Genomic DNA, 21,674 nt, shown 5'->3' with positions numbered 1-21,674 from the left:
GAAAATATAACAGAATTAAACAATTTTGCACCAAATGAAAATACCCTACAATTAAACGAAAATACTACACAAACTAATATACCCACTCACATATACCCTAATATATCCGCCTGAGGACAGGCTTTTTTCTGATGGATGGGGAAGTAACATACCCACACCCACATATCTACCACATAAAGTAACATACACACACCCACATATCTACCACATAAACATATTTACATTACGCATTTGTCACACCCAAAATCATCGGCTCCCAAGAGTCGCCAATTAATATAAACATCCTCTTGAGTTATAAACAAATGAAAGAACCCCAAATTGTCGGCTCCCACGACTGACCAATTTATGTAAACATCCTCTTGCATTATAAACAAATGTCCCCAAACTCCAAAAAGCTTTTATCCCCCAATACTGTAAAATTGCAGACGCAGCTCAAACCTAGATCGCTCTCTTGCTCAGTGCTCTCATTTTGGACACTCTCAATTTATCAATAAAGTTCTTTCTCCCAATCGAAGGTTTGATAAGCGCCAGCTTAGTTTTTAAGTTTGAGTTTTAAGTTGTATCTTGTAAGGAGCAGACCTATCTCTCCCAGTTCGCGTTTACACTATTTTGATAAATAAAAATGATATTTTTTTCAAAGTGTTAAATCCCGAATTTGTTATTATATATATATCAATGTAGTGAGCTCTAAAAGGTTTGTGATTGTTGATCTACGTTTAATAAATCCGTGTTGACAGGGAGAAATGATTGATCTACAAAGGTGCTGCAAATGAGAAGTAATGATTTTTCAAAAAGCTTAGGAATAGCTGACAACTTAGAAATACCTCTATAGTTACTGGCTTCTTGTTACAAATGATTCCTTCCAAATATTTGGGAATTGGGAAGTTTCTAGAGAAAGCACGCACCCAGGAATACCATCGGGCCCTGGCGAATAAACAGGCGTAATACGAAGAAGATCCAAAAGAAGAGAGCTTTTTGTTAAAGTGGGACAGAATATGAGGTTTGACTTGCATATGGCGTAAGAGTAAGGCTGTGATGAATAATCTGAAGTAGAGTAGGTCGGTTGAAAAAATTGGGCAAATAAATCGGCTATGGCCTGATCTGTGGTTGCCGTCCTGTTTTCGAACGACAGCGTGGAAGGATAAGAATTAGATTTACGCTTGGTGTTAACGAAGTTATAAGACTGTTTCGGGTCCTGAGAGAACTGGACCTTACAATGGCTTAAGTAACTATTATAACACTGAGCATTAAGCACGGTAAATCTTGACCGAGCACTTAAAAATCTAGTAAAAACAGATTGAGAACCGGTATTTTTATATTTCATAAAAAGTCTGGACTTTACGTTTCTGTGTCAACTCTTTGCTAAACCAAGGTGATTTATTGAAAGTTGACGGATAGTACCACGAAGTAATTCCTATGGAATTAAAAAATGAGTTTATTGCAGTGTAAAAAACATTAACTGCATCGGACATATTATTGCATAAGTAAAGATCAGACCAATTAAAGCCAGAAATAAAATTATTTAGCCTCAGAAAGTCTGCCTTGGGAAATCAATGTATTCGTTTTGATTTTTCTTCTATAACTCTACCCGTATCAAATGAAAGTTCGATTGTTGGGTGATATGGATCTTCAGGTTGCGTGAGTGATGCTACTCTGGACAAAACACACCTTCAGGATTTGATACAAAACACAAATCAAGGAGGCGACCTAGTGAATTTCGAACATGGTTTACTTGAGATAAGGATATGTCAAGCAGGCCGTCAATAAAATCATGCTGTGTTATAGGTAGTAAGACATTCGATCCATCCTCAATGGACCAGGTAAGGACCAGGACCGGCCCTGGCCCGGCCCGGCACGAAATTTATTTACACATATAAGGAAAGACATGTAATTTATATATTAGGTTGTTTGGTAATGACTTACCGGTTTTTACATTCAAATTTCGTGCTTCGCTTGTGAAGTCAAATATAATCGTTTCTGGAAATGCTGTATATCGTTTGAAAGGTTTACATGAGCTTCCACGTTAAAAAATTACAAGCGATTGAAATGGAGTTCACAAACAGAAATTCTGGCAATTTTGAAATTTTATTTCGCACAGGGAAAAACTGCTGCGGAATCTCGCAGACAGATTATTGCTGTCTTAGGAGATAACAAACTTTCAATTCAAACCGCCGAACAGTGGTTTAGGCGATTCCGAAGTGGCAATTTTGATACCGAAACACCCAAGCCTGCCGGACGACCAGTGACCGTTGATACGGATAAAATCATGAAAATAGTGGATCGAGATCGTTATGTGACTATTAGAACCATCGCAGAGGCATAACTAAGCACGGAAACCGTCCATAGGCATTTAAAGTCAAAAAATTTAACAAAAAAGCTCGATGTATGGGTGCCTCATGAGTTATCCCAAAAAAACCTTTTCGACCGTGTATCAATCTGCGAATCTTTGTTGCACCGTAATAAACTCGACTCATTTCTGGATCGGTTAGTCACTGGTGATGAAAAATGGATCACATATGACAACATAAAGCGTAAAAGATCCTGGTCGAAGAACGGTGAGTCGTCTCAAACGGTGTCAAAGCCAGGACTGACGGCTCAGAAGGTGCTGCTGAGTGTATGGTTGAATATCAGAGGAATTATCCATTATGAAGTGTTGCCCTATGGCCAAACCATCAATTCTGACCTCTACTGTGAACAACTGGAGCGATTGAAGATTGTACTTGAACAGAAGCGGCCAGCCATGCTGAATCGTAAGGGCGTTGTGTTCCATCATGACAACGCCAGGCCCCATACATCTTTAGTGACGCGTTACAAGCTACGGGAGCTTGGTTGGGAAGTGTTAATGTATCCACCTTATAGTCCGGACATTGCCCCAAGCGATTACCATCTGTTTGGCTATTAAACTGTGATGGTGGTAAGCAACAAAAGGGGAACACTCCGTAACCGAAATCAAAGGATCAACAGAGCATATATGCTCTATGCATATGCTCGGGCGACTTTTGGCCGGATAATATGGTTGTAAAAGAGTTCGAGGCTAAAGGGGCCCGTGGGAGTCAAACTACCTAGTCGAGGCCAAACCAGTGTACCAATTTCAAAAAAATAACTTATAATCTCCTTCTTTCCTATCAGAATGCAAGAGGCTTGCGTAGCAAGCTCACTAAATTGTATTCTGAAAGGCTTTTCTTTGCATCTCATATTATTGTGTTTACCAGGTGGTTAAAGCCGAAGATCTTTAGCTCCGAAGTTTTTCCAGGTAAGTACACAATATATTGGTATGACCGTCCCTCTAGACGAGGAGGTCGAGTCTTAATTGGAGTTGATTCAATTCCATTGAATTTATTTGTGAAAAGTTATTGCTTCCTGGTAGCTCTATATACATAACTTGCTCATATATTCCGCCGTTGTCTGAACTACCTGATTATTTAAATCACCTTTCCGTTATTAAGCTTTCCGATAGGGATCAGTTGGTAGTTCAAGGTGGTTTTAATATACTTGGAGTTACCTGGTCCATCCAAAGTTGACACAGAAACGTAAAGTCCAGACTTTTTATGAAATATAAAAATACCGGTTCTCAATCTGTTTTTACTAGATATTTAAGTGCTCGGTCAAGATTTACCGTGCTTAATGCTCAGTGTTATAATAGTTACTTAGGCCATTGTAAGGTCCAGTTCTCTCAGGACCCGAAACAGTCTTATAACTTCGTTAACACCAAGCGTAAATCTAATTCTTATCCTTCCTGTTTCCTTCGAAAACAGGACGGCAACCACAGATCAGGCCATAGCCGATTTATTTGCCCAATTTTTTCAACCGACCTACTCTACTTCAGATTATTCATCACATCCTTACTCTTACGCCATATCCAAGTCAAACCTCATATTCTGTCCCACTTTAACAAAAAGCTCTCTTCTTTTGGATCTTCTTCGTATTACGCCTGTTTATTCGCCAGGGCCCGATGGTATTCCTGGGTGCGTGCTTTCTCTAGAAACTTCCCAATTCCCAAATATTTGGAAGGAATCATTTGTAACAAGAAGCCAGTAACTATAGAGGTATTTCTAAGTTGTCAGCTATTCCTAAGCTTTTTGAAAAATCATTACTTCTCATTTGCAGCACCTTTATAGATCAATCATTTCTCCCTGTCAACACGGATTTATTAAACGTAGATCAACAATCACAAACCTTTTAGAGCTCACTACATTGATATATATATGATTGTGATAAAGGGCTTCAATAGTAGTTTTCAAACAGAAGTCATTTCACTGACTTTAGTAAAGCATTTGACTCTGTAAATCACTAACTTTTGTTCAAAAACTTGACTTGATAGGTTTTCCAGTCGATCTACTTAAATGAATCTCAAGTTATCTGAATGACAGGTCACAAAAGGTCCTTTTTAAAAATTCAATTTCTATAATTCTCCGTGTTACCTCCGGTGTCCCACAAGGGAGCCATCTGGGTCCGTTACTTTTTACATTATTTATTAACGATCTTCCATCAATTATAAGTCATTCTCGCGTACTTATGTACGCAGATGATGTTAAGTTATGCCTGCAGTATAAGGACATTTCCTGCCATTTAGACTTGCTATCCGATCTAGATAATTTTCAAAACTGGTGCCGAGATAATTTACTAAATTTAAACTGTTCCATGTGCAAGCTGATGACTTTTTATCGGGTCAATCCGATATACGCAACTTACACATTAAGTGGCAGCTCTTTGGATAGAATAACCCTTGTAAACGATCTTGGCGTTCTCTTGGACCCAAAATTAAAATTTTCTAATCACATTTCGTCCATGGTTAATAAAGCCAGAGGAGTGCTTGGGTTTATTAAAAGGTGGTCAAAAGAATTCGATGATCCTTATTTAACTAAAACTTTATTTATTTCGCTAGTCTGTCCGATTCAGGAATATGGGTCTCCCGTCTGGAGTCCACAATACAGAATACATATTGGTCTTATTGAATCAGTACAAAAAAACTTTCTTCTTTTTGCTTTACGGCGCCTAAACTGGGATGCAAATCTTAACTTACCTTCTTATTCTAGAAGACTTATTGATTAATTTACCCTTCCCAGCCAACCGTAGAACGATGCTTGGTAAAATCTTCATTTATAACCTTATATGTACATGGTGAGATTGACAGCCCTGACTTGGTAAGTCGGCTAAACTTTTCAGTGCCAAGCAGATTAACTAGAAATTATATTCCCCTAATATTAAATCATTGTAGATCTAACTATGAGCCTTTCAGAGTATTATGTTCTGACTATTATAGACTTTTTCCTATAATCTCAAATCTTGACTCTCTGCTAAATTAATCTTACTGTTACTTTTTTCCCGGGACCTTTATCTCGCGTCTAACTTCTCGCGAATCGTGCCGTATGATACACGGCTGCGCCCCTCGGGCCGTTGGGCGGGTAAGTGGGCCGTGGGACACCGCGCGAAGATGCGCGATAAGGACTGGTAAAGCTTTTGCCACTTTTCCATCCACTCTGTCATTCCTAGGGTTCTTGTTTGATCCTTAATATCTACAGGATCTATTGGCAGAATCTTAACAGCAGAACCAGGCGAAACGTCATTAATGACTCTTGTAAAGGCTGTTTCATCTTCTTTAACTAAGTCGAACGGCTTGCATTTTCTTCCACTAAGTCATGAAATTTGTTTCATCATCCTTATTCGCCTAAGTACCATCTGATCGTAAAAGGGGAAGCTTATGAATTCGCTGCCGTTGAAGCCCACGAATACATTAGGATCAATAGTACTAAGTTTACGGAGGAAAAGGTCCCACTTAGCATCGTAAAACGCTTTTCTCAATAGAGGATGACGTGTACGCATCCAGCGACCCCGTAGTGATCGCTTCTGCCTAGCCAGAGCCGATATTTCAGGGTTTATATGGGCGTCATTTAGCTAAGAAACAGTAGGGTGGACATGCGGCAGACTGAATTTTGAGGGTCAAATTATTTACGGCGGCATCAATACCCAGAGGGCAACTCAGATCTGTAGATTCATCATGTACGAGTAAATAGCAAAATCGATTCATTTAGTCTATACGAGAAATAAGAATATAAAAGCTGGCATAAGCTGAGGAGTCTGTTGTGAGTGCTACGATAAACTAGAACTAGAAAAGCCAATTCTAATCTATTGCTGATTAAAAGCAACAGACTGGGCGGCCAGGGCAGGGACAAATTTAGTTGACGTTTGCTTTTTAGTAACTTCAGACTTCTGGCGAGCAATGGTTTCTAGAAAGGGCGGGCATATTCGTCAGCATTTAGCGCATTTCGAAAGCAAACAAAAATTCGTTTTACTGTGTCCACCTTAAACCTTACGGTGTTCACTGACTGATAATCCAAAAATGTAATGTCACAGATTTTAACATTGTTGGGAGAGGACTTTAGCACAACAAAAAAAAACATTGGGTCTATAACCATGGTCCTGTGTACTTTGATGTTTTCAGTATCCTTAAACACGATTCTGAAAAACCACTTGGCAAATAAACTAAGAATACTATTGGCCGATAAGAGATTTTGAACTGACTTTGTCAGTTATCAGATTTTTTTAAAAGTCTTAGATAACTTACGACCATTAATGGGATCTGATGGGGAATCCAGAGTGTCCATAGTCTTATTAGGAAGAGCGTCTTCAAATTCATTATCAGATAAAACCTCGATGCCACGACCAGAATAGTTTTGGATGAGAGAGTACAAATACTATGATTCCATAGTTCAATCAAGCGATGAAGATCACGAAATCGCTTATGCTTTCTTATGCGTCTATGAGCAAGTTTACTTGAATCAAAAGTTAAAGTTTATTCAATCAGCAGCATGATTCTCAAATTTTCTTGATTTTTAGAAGAGCAAGAAGTTTTAGGGATGGTTTCTAAAATGCGTTCAGAATCAAATCTATGCATCCAAGCCTCCTTGGACCAGATAGAGGTCACCCTTGTACCACGACCTCGGGAAGACTTTGAAAACTCCTTTCCAGTATTAGCAAAGAATGCTCACAGTGATTAACATTTACATTGTCACCATTTAGGGAGTCGGTAATAGCGTTTTAATCATTGACCAGGCCCACCCTGGATATATTTATTTATTCCCAACCAAGATTGTGACAAGTCACCAACGATGTATGGGGTCTAATGTTGTCATGATGGAACACAATGCCTTTGCGATTCCCCAAGGCTGTCTGCTTCTGTTTAATTGCAATCTATAATCTGGAGCGATTGGATTGTTGACAGTCGAGGTAAGAATGATGGTTTGGCCAAAGAGCAGCACTTTATGATGGATAATTCTTCTGATATCCACAAAACCTCAGCAAAACCTTCCTAGCCGTCAGTCCGGGCTTTGTCACTGTTTAATCAGGATCTTTTACGCTCTGTGTTGTCATATGTGATCCATCGCCAGTGACCTAACAATCCAGAAATGATTCAAGATTATTACGGTGTAGCAGAGATTTGGAGACTGAGGCACGACCCAAACTGTTATTTTCAGATAACTCATGAGGCACTTTTACATAGATTTGTTGTCATATTTTCGACTTAAAATGCCTTTGGACGGTTTCAGTGCTTAGTTGGAACTCCTCTGCGATGCTTCTAATAGTCACATGACGGCCTCGATCTACTATTTCCACGATTTTATCCGTATCAACGGTCACTGGTCGTCCGGCGGGATTGGGCGTTTCGGTTTCGAATTCTCATGAACCACTGTTGATCGGTTTGAATCGATAGTTTGTTGTCTCCCTAGACAGAAATGATTCCGGAGCAGTTTTTCCTCCATTTTAATCGATTGTTAAGGGCAGAAACTGATGTAAACAAAAGGCGTTGCTTAGACCTAGCAAACGATATACAGCATTGCTAGATTCAATTCCATTTGAATTCAAAAGCGAAGCGCGAAATTTGAATGCAAAAATCGGAATGTCATTGTCAAACATTATATTACATTTTGTTGCTCTCGGTAGCCGGGTAGAGTATAATTTTGTATATTATATATCTGCTTTATTCAACATACAAAATTTGCTGGTTGAACATCACTTGAAAAATGTCTACTTCAAGTGATGTTCAACATCTGTTCGTTATCAATCAGGAAGTACCCTTGGTTGTATTTGTAAGCGGATAAGTCTTGTTGCTAATTGTACAAAATTTGCTGGTTGAACATCACTTGAAAAATGTCTACTTCAAGTGATGTTCAACATCTGTTCGTTAACCCTTGGTTGTATTTGTAAGCGGATAAGTCTTGTTGCTAATTGTAAATGTGCCAAGAAAATAATATGTAAAACAAACTTTCCAACAAAGAGTATACATACTAACAACAATTTTTAAGATATGAACGTGACATACAGCTATTCATGTCAATATCAGAACCTCACCGGGAAAACTGCCTTTCTATTTTGTTCTGAGACCGGCTCGTACCGGTCCTTATTATTAGAATTGAATGGATCATGTTGTTAGGAAATACAAGCAATAATCCAATACAAGTCGGGTTTTAGTGCTGGTCAGGCGTAATTTAAACAAGAAAAGAAGCAAACGTCGTAAAGCCGAAGTTTATATACTCTGTAACAAACATTCATATATAAATTTAATTTACAACACGGAATCGATACAGTTTGACGTCTTACACACTATTTTCATCTGGACCATCTCTAAAGACAACAAAAGGTAAACAAAAACAAAAATAAATGTAAACATCGGACGAAATACAAAAAAGTCGCATTAAATGGACTTGCCACCGTGCTCCCACACATCCTATGGTGCCCCAGTGGATTTCAGAGAGCACCACCCATTTTCTAAGGCCGGAGCCACTGCCAGGCTGGACTACGGCCGGTTCATCTCGCCACGGGTAAGTGCCTTAGCCAACATCATTTGCATCTCAATTGCTAGTTACATTTATTATAAATATCTATATAAGATTTCCAAAAAATAAACATTAACCATATCTTTTCCTCCTTCACCATTACTTGTAGATCAGGGCAAAACCAAGGACTTCTTTAAATCCGGAGTTTTGGCCTCGCAGAAGAGTTTAAGCCAAGCGGCTGTAATTTAACACCTCTTTTCTCTCCTAATTACCCTCCTGGAGCTTCAAGAGGACACAAAAGAGACAGGTAAATACGAATAAATAAATTGTATTAAATTCTGCTAAGCCCGCTTTCGAATTTTCAGACCCTGAGTTGCGCAAGGCCGGACTCAAGAAACGGGTAAAGGTAAGTATACAAATTACGGGAGTACAAATATATAACTTAAAATCTAATTTCAGGCGCGGCCAGTAAGCCACGCAGGTATTCCGGCTGCTGGTCGCCGAGTAACAAATCGGGACCCTTATGAAGGCGCGCGTCGGAGTGGAATTGGCGGTCCGGGGATTGGTACCACGCCCTGCCTCGGCCACTCCGGACCGCGACGCTGCGCTGCTCGGGTTCTACGTTAGTAGCCCCAAAATGCAACAATACTATTTACTAACACGACTTCCGCTTAAGGACGATTATTGTTATTTTTATTATCGATTTCTAAAAGGACCTTAATCTCTTAGTATTTCTGTATTTTTTTTAAATTAAATTTAAAACTAATGTTACTATTAATTAAAGTAGGCAAACAGTCCTTGACCCTGAAACAACAACGGAAATTTTCATTGGTGACCTGACTCTATGTTGGGTCCCTTGCTTCGTGAAACACAGTTAGCCGTTACTGCCTGTGTTCGTCCTCATGTTTTTTTGGCAGCGAACAAAAATTTGCTTATAAAAATGTTCAGCCCCAAAACCTTAGAAGAAAACCTTTCTCTTGGATCCGCCTTTGGCCTTATTTATGGCAGTTCCAACAGATGGGGAAAACTGCCCCAACTGCCCCGTACGTCTTCCAAAACGTCTTCCCTCCGATGAACAATTTCTCGCAATTTCTCCACTGGTCGGACTTGTAGATTTAAAAATCTTCAGAATTTCGAAAACTTTCATTTAAGACAAATGGTTATCTAAACTGTTCATTGTCTGAAAAGTGTAAAATTCTTATTTTTTTCGCTATTTTTAATCGCGAATGGCCTTCCTTAAGCGCGGTATAGTTAATTCGGTGCAAATTGGTTTTTGCATGTGATACGGCAACATTTAAACAACATGTGTGAATTTTTTCATCCAAAGTCCAAAGTCTCCGGAGGCGCTCGAAGAAAACACGTTTTGCGGTGTACATGATAACTGGTCACAGAATTATCTTAATTGAAACAATCAAATTGCATTAGTTAAGGGGTTTTATACAGTTAGGATTTTAAAAAAATCGATTTTTAAATTTTCAAGTCGATCCGGCTCGCAGGGCAAGAGACCTCGCAGTGGGGGACCGGCGCGCCAGCCGCATACGTGAACCTACCTGAACCTTGTTCCCTCTTTTATCGTAGTTTGCACCTGTCTAGGGCAAATCTGTCTCCTTATTGTATGTTCCCTTTCTAATTTTAAATTCCTTGCACCTCAGTGACTCAGTGCAAGTTGAAAAAAAATTAACTACATGTAAAGTGCTTTCAAAACTTTAATCGCGTTTTTCTCGAAACGGTGTTTTTAAAGTCGCTGAGCAAGATTTCTCAGAAACGTCTGAAATGAAATTTATTTAGTTTTTGCATTTTAGATGATCCAGTCCAGAGATATCGTGTTCACCGCAAGAGGCCTTTTTTTGGCGGACCTCTGCAAAATTGGCAATATCAACGTTCTCGATGATAGTATAATATAGTTTAAGGTTGTCATAATATACCTGCCAAGTTTCAAATCAACAAACCAATTAGTTTGCTTAGAAAAATTCTTGAAAAATTCCTTTTTTCGACTTTTTAACTGTATATAACCCCTTAAAGAGCAAGATTCCTCAGGTAACGCTGTCGAATTTTTAACTTTTTAAATATTTTTTTATATTTTTTAAGGCACTTGAAAGTCAAAACCCCGATTTTTGCTCTAAAAATAATACATTTTCAAAAAAAAAACTCGACAGCGTTACCTGAGGAATCTGGTAGAGAAATACTGTGCAAAATCTCAAAACGATCCGTTCGATAGATTTTGCAGGATCGTGTACACCGACATTGAAATGGCAACTTTTCAGGAGAGCGTTTTAAAGTTTGGTCTATCTCAGTTCAATTTTTATACCCTTGCCGAGGGTATTATAATTTTGGTCAAAAGTGTGCAACGCAGTGAAGGAGACATCTCCGACCCTATAAAGTATATATATTTTTGATCAGGATCACCTCCTGAGTTGATATATGCATGTCCGTCTGTCTGTCCGTCTGTCCGTCTGTCTGTCCGTCTGTCCGTCTGTCTGTCTGTCTGTCTGTCTGTCTGTCTGTCTGTCTGTTTCTACGCGAACTAGTCTCTCAGTTTTAAAGATATCGAATATATAAGTCGGAACGGCCGGGATCGGCCGACTATATCCTATAACCGCCATATAACTGATTGATCGGAAATGCCATAACTTTGGTGGTTGTTAAGTTAGGAAGTTGGGAGTTTTATAAGTGTTAAGAATGCATCATATGAATAATTTTTGACAAATTTCCGAAGGTAAGGCTGGCTAGTTTTCAATTTAAAATTCGAAAAAAAATAAGTCAAAAACCTCGATTTTGGTCTAACAATTCGAGTTAAAATAATACATTTTCCAAAATCAAAAAAAAATCGACATACCTGAGGAATTTAGTAAAGAGGTACGGTGCAAAATTCCAAGACGATTCGTTAAGTAGATTTTGCAGGATCGTGTACACCGACTTTGAAAATGGCAACTCTTCAAGAGAGCGTTTTAAAGTTTTAGACACCCAAAAATCGAATATAAAACGAGCTAACTTGCCTACGTTCAACTGCCCATAACTTCGGAAATTTTACTCGGATCAATATAAAATTTTAACACCGTATTTTTAAAATGTTGTGCATTCAGAAAAAAAATAAGCAAACAATGCAAAAAAAATGTAATTACTATATCTCCCTTTAATTCAATTTTTTTCATTAGTTGGTTTAGCTTATACATATGTATATGTAACATTTTGTTGATGACGTTTCAATCAAAGTATTACAAGTTTTACCGGCCACCTGAGTATATATTGTAAACATATTTTATTTTATTTTAATTATGAATTTCATTTTTATTGGTCTTAAAAAGGGAGTAAAAGATGGAATGATGGATGAAAAACAAACCTGGCGAATGGACGGTTCCCTTAACCGTTCAAGTTTAGTATGAATAACTCATGTTATATGAATCAACCTGGGAAACGGTGGGAGCACAATCAAAAAACTTTTGTAAATCTAAATACCTGTGCAAAAATAACCATTGCTCATTATTACCCATGCATATGTCTTCATGATTGTCCAAATAACAAATTCGTCCATTTATAAAACACGACGTGTAACCGATCGCTTCCGAGTTATAATTCGGGAAGGAACGAACAAGTTTCCCTATAGAGTCAAACGATAATTGTCTTTAACCACCTAATGTCCAAATGTATCCCAACTATAGCCAATTGCAGAATTCATCAAGATATAATATTTCAGGTAGAATATAAGTCGAAACGGAAGGTATCGACAATATCATATAGCTCTAATAGAAACAGTCGAAAAAACAAATGAAATCGAGAGCAAGCCGAAGTATAAATAGCCTGGGTCTTACAAAAACAAATATAAAAGTGTGCAATACTTGAAAATACATATGACAGCTTTGGAATAAAGTCAACATAACGATTTAGCGTCGCTTGTGAACAGTTGTGTTTACCTTTGTGCTCTGAGTTTTTATATTTTTTCAGTGATTTTGTGCGAGTGTTTTGTGTTTATTTATTTACAAAGCTTAACTTGATATCTGTGTTAGAAATTTTAAATATATCTCCCAGTAAACGGATATGTGTTTATAATTATTTTAACATTTCTATTAAATTTGTTTAATCTCGTAGCTTTGTAGCTCTCTATACTTTGCTAGAACTCTTTTACTCCCTCTCAATCTCTCCCGGTCTATTTTATAACTGTAATTTACTCTCTATGAACTTCTGGTAGAAGTTATTTCTCTAACTCTCTCTCTCTCTTGCATGCTTTACATTGCATTTGTTTATGATTAAAGTTGTTGTGTTGCACAAGCCACGCTCAGTCGATATAAGATTTATTCTCTCGTGCTCTCTTTATTCGATTTAATTCGTGATCTCGCGCTCTTACTTTTTTCGTGTTTTGTCCCCTTGTGGTTTTTGGATTTGATCCCAGTGCCAAATTTACTTTGAGGTATTTTTCATATTTTTTTATACCCTTGCAGAGGGTATTATAATTTTGGTCAGAAGTTTGTAACGCAGTGAAGGAGACGTTTCCGACCCTATAAAGTATATATATTCTTGATCAGGATCAATAGGGGAGTCGATATAGCTATGTCCGTCTGTCCGTCTGTCCGTCCGTCCGTCTGTCCGTCTGTCCGTCTGTTTCAATACCGTTTGCGAGCTCAGTTTAAAAGCTAGCGATCTGAAACTTTCACAGTCGTCCTAAAACAAGTGTACGCAGATCAAGTTTGAAAACCGCCCCGATCGGATGTCTATATCCTATAGCTCCCATAGGAACAATCGGATATAACTTGCAAGAATGGAAGATATTTCGCGCAGTGTAAAAGCTATTGACATAAATCTTTCCAAATCTTATTTTTTATGCGTACCTTGATCAGAGTAAAAGCGCGTTACGATCGGACGTCTATATCCTATAGCTCCCATAGGAACAAAAGGGTAAAATCGGTTAAAATTTAATGATTTTTAGGATATTTCACGCAGTATACAAGCTATTGACATGAATCTTTCCAAATCCTATTTTTTTATGCATACATTGATCAAGGTGAAAGCGCGTGCCGATCGGACGTCTATATCCTATAGCTCCCATAGGAACAATAGGGTGAAATCGGTCCAAATTTGATGATTATCAGAATTTTTCGCGCAGTATGTAACCTACTAACATAAAATTTTCCAATTCTTATTTATTTACGCATATCTTGATTAGGGTAAAAGCGCTTGCCGCTCGGAAGTCTATATCTTAAAGGAGATAGGAAAAATTGTTAAAGGCTGCGAAAGTATCCCTTTTTTTCTATTTGTATATGACATTTTTGCAGTATAAAAGCAATTGACTTGAAACGATGCAAATCTAGTTTACCTTATTCCTTTCGCTACTTTTTCACTTTTAGCAATTTGTCAAAGTCTGCAAGGGTATTAAAACTTCGGCTTGCCGAAGTTAGCTTCCGTCCTCGTTTTTTATTTGCTTTAAACTTACAATGGCTCTTGTCTGTTCTAAGAAAAATTGTACTCTTGAGTCTTCAACTAAAGATTTCATTGATCTTAATTCTGGTCTCATGTGGTCATGTGGGTCCTGCAAGGAAATGGTAGTTGAGATGAGCGGCTTTATGAAGCAGACTCGAGACAGCCTATTGAATATCTCAGGAGCTTTTAAACAACTCAATGAGGGGTTCAATTCCGTCTGTGCCCAGTTTAATAATAAAAATTATTAACCGAGTCGCCTAAACGTAAAAAAGGCAGTTTAACCGCCCTTAATATGATTGTGAAATCCACCCCAAATTCGAACTTGGTAGCAGCAGTTTCTGTTGACACAGGGGTAAATGAACCAACTGTGCCTATGGATACAGCTAGTTCGGGTGGCTAGATTCACCCCAGATACCACATCTGAGGATGTTTTGGATGTTATACGTGAAAAATTCCCATTCGAGGATATTGCAGTTGAACAATTTCGATTTTCATACGCTCGTAGGATATCGTCTTTTAAAATATTTGCTCCGCCTGATGTGTTTAATGTGTTACTTTCTGAAAGTTTTTGGCTTAATGATGATTTAGTAATTAAAGAATTTGTTCCAAATAAACCGAGAACAAATAACAGGCCTTCCACTGTGCCAAAAAACTAAAAAGTTTATTCTTGGCGTATCAAAATGTTAGGGGACTAAATATCAAGCTACACAAGCTTTATGCCGACTCCTCTGCATTCACAGAAGATATTTTGGCTTTTACGGAAACTTGGATAAAACCAGAGATATCTGACTCTGAAGTTCTGTCAGATAACTTTAATACTTATAGGAACGATCGCCCCTCACGTAGGGGGGGCGGTGTACCGATTGCCGTTACCTCTAGCCTAACATCCGAAAGAATTCTCACTCATATCCCAAACGAAATTGAATTTGTAAGTGTGAAAGTTTCCTTGCAATCTTTATCTATTTTTGTTACATGTTCCTATATTCCACCTGGCTCTGATCTAGTAATTTATGAGCACCATCTGTCCGCAATAAAATCCGTACTATCCCTTCTTTCTAACAGAGACCTTTTGATTGTTTTGGGTGACTTTAATCTACCTGATATTTCTTGGTCTCCTCCCACTGACTCTCTTGTCGCTATACCTTTATCCGCCCATGATTTTGTAGATGACCTTTTAGAATTATCGTTACAGCAAGTAAGCTTTATACGAAATTTTTTAAATAGAATAGTTTGTTTCAGACCCGTCAGACAATGGAATTGACACTTTGCCTCCCCTGCTCTGATACCCTCTCTCCTTTAGTGCCCCCAACTAAAATGAGATGTTTTCGTAAATGTTACTATAATAAACTTAACGATATGATTTCTCATTATAATTGGATAGACTTGTACAATTGTACAGACATTGAAAGTGCCACTGAACTATTCTATATAGCGTTAAATACTTTTTTTAATGAATGCATTCCTGATAGGTTTCCTTTAAACCTAAACAGGCCTTCTTGGTTTACCAATCCGCTTCAAAGACTTAAAAACCTTAAATCAAATACTTACAAAAAAGTATAAAAAATCGGGTAAGCCATCAGATGTTTCGAAATATGTAGTGCCTTGATCGGATTTTAATGTTCTCAACAGTCATTGCTATTCTACGTATCTAAATCGATGTAAATTTGAATTTTGAAATGATCCGAAACCGTTTTACAACTTTGTTAATGCCAAGCGTAAGTCATCGGCATTGCCTTCGCCGGTACGTCTAAACTCAACGGAGGATTCTGATATTGCTGATTTATTTGCTGAGTTTTTCAAAAACACTTATAGTTCGACAGCTTGGTCAAATTCTACTACCCTAATCCCTTAAATAGGGAAAATTGTATTTTTACTTTGGCGTTCTCTTGGACCCTAAACTAAAATGTTCTAATCACATTTCGTCCATGGTTAATAAAGCCAGAGGAGTGCTTGGATTTATTAAAAGGTGGTCAAAAGAATTCGATGATCCTTATTTGACTAAAACTTTATTTATTTCGCTAGTCCGTCCGATTCTGGAGTATGGGTCTCCCGTCTGGAGTCCACAATACGGAATACATATTGGTTGTATTGAATCTGTACAAAAAAACTTCCTTCTTTTTGCTTTACGGCGCCTAAACTGGGATGCAAATCTTATCTTACCTTCTTATTCTAGTAGACTTCTTTTGATTAATTTACCATCCCTAAACCAACCGTAGAACGATGCTTGGTACTATCTTTATTTATAACCTTATACATGGTGATATTGACTGCCCCGACTTGTTAAGTCGGCTAAACTTTTCTGTGCCAAGTAGATTAACTAGAAATTATATTCCCCTAATTTTAAATCATTGTAGATCTAACTATGCCTTGCATGAGCCTTTCAGAGTATTATGTTCTGACTATAATAGACTTTTTCCTGTAATATCAAATCTTGACTCTCTGCCGCTCCTAAATCGATTAATACTTGCTTCATTGGCACAAGATTGATCTAACTATTACTTTTTTCCCCGGACCTTTACCTTTATTTTCCTATCTCGCGTCTATCCTATCGCTAATCGTGCCGTACGATACACGGCTGCGCCCCTCGGTCGGTTGGGCGGGTAAGTGGGCCGTGGGACTCCGCGCGAAAAAAAAAAAAAAAAATTACTGAAAACTCTGTCTTAATAGATTTAGAAACAACAACGCCGACTTATTCTCCCGGTCCAGATGGACTTCCTGGATGTGTGCTCAAGTTTTGTGCGTCCACCATTTGTAAACCGATTCTTAAACTTTTTAATTTGTCTATTTCATCATCATTTTTTCTTACTATCTAGAAGGACTCTTTTATTATTCCACTTCATAAAGAGGGTGCGAAGGCTGATGCCAAGAATTATAGAGGTATTTCCAAATTGTCGGCAATTCCTAAAGCATTTGAACGTATTATCACTTCTCATTTGCAACATTTATGTTCCTCGCTTATATCACCGTTTCAGCATGGTTTTGTTAAGCGAAGATCGACCACCACCAACCTTCTTGAATTGTCATCTATTGTAATAAATGGATTTCAGAAAAAAATGACTGACGTTATATATACAGATTTTAGTAAGGCCTTTGACTCCGTCAACCACTCTCTTCTCTTATTCAAATTAGATCTGCTTGGGTTTCCTGGTAATCTAATAACTTGGATTTCAAGTTACTTGAATGGTAGGACTCAGAGGGTTATATTCAAGAATTTTGTTTTAAAATTGATCTACGTGACATCTGAAGTCCCTCAGGGAAGTCATCTGGGCCCTTTGCTGTTTACTTTGTTTATCAACGATCTTCCCTCTATCATAACACATTCTCGTGTACTAATGTATGCTGATGATGTTAAGCTTTGTTTATCATATAATGATAAAGCGTTGGAATTTAACTTACAGTCATTTATTGATTGTTTTCATGAATGGTGTGAGTACAACCTTTTAAAGTTGAACTACCTTAAATGCAACGCTATGTTTTTTTATGGGAGTACTCCTACGTTTATTAGTTATTTTCTTGAAAATACGTCACTCGACCATATGTCCACTGTTAATAAAGCCATGAGTGTTCTTGGCTAAAGAAAGCGTTGGTCTGAAGAATTTTATGACCCTAATACGACCAAATTATTATTTACCTCCCTTGTCCGTCCTATTTTGGAATATTGTTCGTCGGTTTGGAGTCCACAATATCAAGTGCACATTGACCGTATTGAGTCGGTACAAAAAAATTTCTTCTTTTTGCCCTTCGTAGTTTGAACTGGGATCAAAGCGTAAGGCTACCTTCCTACCAGAGTAGATTACTGTTGCTTAATTTACCTACCCTTGTAAATCGTAGAAAAATGCTTGGTACTGTTTTTATGCAAAATCTTATTATAGGTGATATTGATTCTGCAGAACTACAACCGCCTAACTTACAATGTTCCTGTTAGACTAGTACGAAATTATATCCCTCTAAATTTGCCACGATGTTTATCAAATGTTTGTCTGCACGAGCCCTTTCGCGTTCTATGTAATAATTATAACAACCTTTATCATCTAATTTGCATTTCCATTTCTATCCCGTTATTAAAAACTAATATTTTAACTCATTTGCTTTTCTTTTAATTGTGCCTTTTATTTTCACTTGTGTCTTGTCTCTATTTAATTTATGTATTTTCCTCGCGAACTCACATTTTTTGCCCAAATTGATAATAGGGCTCCGCGTAACAAACACGTGCTTGGTGTAGTTGGGCCATTTGTTTGTACTGCTCGTAGTGCATCAACGTCCATCAGAATATAAGGGATGGAAACGAAACGAATAATTTGCTTGATGATGATAGTTTTTACACTGCGCTATTAAACTGCATAAAAGCATACGACCAGTATAATAAAACTTAATGTTTTGGTCAAAAAATACGATGAAAACATTATATTAGACAAAAACGGCGAGAAATTCAAAAATGTATCCAAAAACTGCAAATTCTACTGATTTAACCCGATTAAGCTATGTGATATAAAATCGACATTGCTTTATTGTTTTAAACATATAAGCATACAAATCGATGAGAAGTAAGTTCACTTCCTTTTTGGTTTTTGTGTGCCCTTCTAACGGTTATTTTAAAAAGTCACTTTGGAATCAAAACATACAATCTCTTTCACTAGAATTTATTGAATTCTTTCGAATGTGTTGATTGTGGTGAGGATAACGATTACGACTATTTGTAAAAAAAAGAACTTTTGTTTGTACAAGTCGTAAAAAATAGTCAAAATTAAACATTTTTTTAATAATAGTATGTACTCAAAAACGTGAATTCTAATATTCCGTAAAAACCGTAAACAAAAATCTTTTTTACATATGTTGCGAACTATGCAAGATAGGGCAACCAAATTTGAATTACGTGTTCTACTTAAATATTTTAGTACTATATTTAAATTTTACTTCGGCAAACCGAATATAAACTTCGGTTACAGTTATGACAATAAGTACTTGTTTGACCAATAACTAAATATGTTCATACTAGCCTTACAAACATCAAAGTTATGGCATTTCCGATCAATCAGTTATATGGCAGCTACAGGATATAGTCGGCCGATCCCGGCATATATACTGCATGCAAAGGAAAGAAGGGTGTGGGCAAAGTTTCAGTTCAATATCTTTAAAACTGAGAGACTAGTTTGCGTAGAAACAGACAGACGGACAGACGGACATGGCTATACCAACTCAGGAGGTGATCCTGATCAAGAATATATATACTTTATAGGGTCGGAGATGTCTCCTTCACTGCGTTGCACACTTTTGGCCAAAATTATAATACCCTCTGCAAGGGTATAAAAACAAGAGAGAACGCTATAGTCGAGTGCCTCGACTATTAGATACCCGTTACTCAGCTAAACAACTTAATATACGATTAAGTATTAAATAGTATTATGTATATTAAAGTCTAAATGTTTGCACAACACGAGTAACGGGTATAGCGAATAGCTTTCTTTTCTTTGCCGGGCAATTGCAACTGTGTACAATGTAAATACATACATACATATGTACATGCTTACATACATACACATATACGCCATTGTTTGACTCAGACCTCCAATTTGGCTAACTAGATTTGATTTGCATAGTTCTTGGGATATAGTTCGGTATTGACAAATGAAAACCATCGCAATTTCCTTTAATAGAAATCCTTATCGAGAATTAACGTTGACTCTGTTGAGCACCTTGGCCAGCTGCTCCAATGTCATCTGTTAGATGGCGCCATGAAAGGCGGAAATGTAGGCGCTAGCCAAGCTTAAGCGTTTAATGGGTTTTTGGGCGTTAGAGTGGGCGTGGCAAACTTTTATTAGGCCAATCGATATTTATTGACGAAACAAATACAGATCAATTAAAATTTTCATAATATCATCAAAACTTTGGCCACAGCTTGTGGGCGTCAGAGGGGGCGTGGCACCATTTTGAAACAAACTTGCGCTGCGTAGGAACTCCTAAAATCTACATGTAAAATGCCAATCTTCTAGCTTTTATAGTTTCCGAGATCTCAGCGTTCATACGGACGGACAGACAGACGGACAGACGGACATTGCTAGACCGACTCGGCTAGTGATCCTGAACAAGAATATACATACTTTATAGGGTCGGAAACGCTTCGTTCTACCTGTTACATACTTTTGCACGAATACAATATACCCTTTTACTCTACGAGTAACGGGTATAATAACTGATCCTAACAGGTTGAGGGGTTTTAGTCCGACCAGAATTCGTGCGGTAATCAATTAGATTTAGATGTATTCCCAAATTTAAAAATATCCCCGCGAGTGAATCGACAGCTCTTCGGGCTTGTTATAGAAGAAATTAAAAAATAACCTACGTATGAATTCGAGTAATCCAGTAAAAGTCGTTAAAACCAAAAATGTTGTATTAGGGTGCGTTAACGGAAGACAATCTGCAATATTACGATTCAGGAATTTCGTTAGAGTGGGCATCTCATAAAATAACAGCTGTTAAATCAGATTTTTAAATACATAACATCAAGTTTTGTAGCTTTGACAGTAGTTTTGTTGCAGATGAGAAGCTTTTTGATTGTCCATGCAATATTGAACTCGAATCTGAAGAGCATGAGGTTTAATATCAGGTGTGTTTTTTATACTTATCAATACAATATGTTTAACATGATTTTTGTGCATTTACATTAAACCTTTGTGGAACGAGGAACCACACAGGTGAATATGTTAAGGGGGGTATAGTTAATTTGGTGCAAAATCGGTAATTTTTTAAGAATTTTTATTGGCTATACGGTTAGTTTTAGCTCAATTTTGGTTTTGGCATGTGATAGGGCAACATTTAAACAACATGTTTTCATCCAAAAATATTAAAAATTAAGTGAGATACAGGCAATCTCCGGCGGCGCCTCGAAGAAAACACGTTTTGCGGTGTACACGATAACTGGTCACAGAATTATCTGAATTGATAAAAACAAATTGCATTAGTTAAAAGACAAGATTCCTCAGGTAACGCAGTCGAGTTTTTATTTTTTTATTGTGTTATTATTTGTTTCTCTAAAAATAAAAAACAGCGTTACCTGAGGAATCTGGTAGAGAAATAATGTGCAAAATCTCAAAACGATCCGATCGATAGATTTTGCAGGATCGTGTACACCGACTTTGAAATGGCAACTTTTCAGGAGAGCGTTTTAAAGTTTGGGACACCCAAAAATTCAATATAAAACGCGCTTACCTACTTTCAACTGCCCATAAGTTCGGAAGTTTTACTCGGATCAATTTAACACAGTATTCTTAAGATGTTGTGCATTCAGAAAAAAAATTTTAAAAAAGCAAAAAAAAAAATTAATTCTATACCCCCTCCTTAAGTACATATTAACAAGTACTTAAGTACTTAACAAAAAAATAAATTTTATGCGTTTATCTTAAAAAACAATGAAGTTGAATAAATCGATTATATTTGATATATTCGTTCGATATTCTTTTTAATTTCTATGTTGCCTAAGTATACCAAAAA

The 21,674-nt window shown here is 37.3% G+C and overlaps 1 protein-coding gene across 4 annotated transcripts in view; it reads right to left on the bottom strand.

The window, feature by feature from the left end:
- The window catches only part of LOC108042362 (UDP-N-acetylglucosamine--peptide N-acetylglucosaminyltransferase 110 kDa subunit), a 177,457-nt gene that overhangs the window by 13,649 nt on the left and 142,134 nt on the right, over positions 1–21,674 (bottom strand). The window lies entirely within an intron of this gene.

This window comes from Drosophila rhopaloa, unplaced genomic scaffold, assembly GCF_018152115.1.
Source record: "Drosophila rhopaloa isolate 14029-0021.01 unplaced genomic scaffold, ASM1815211v1 contig_133, whole genome shotgun sequence".
NCBI lineage: Eukaryota > Metazoa > Arthropoda > Insecta > Diptera > Drosophilidae > Drosophila > Drosophila rhopaloa.
This window is presented reverse-complemented; position numbering and strand designations above follow the sequence as displayed.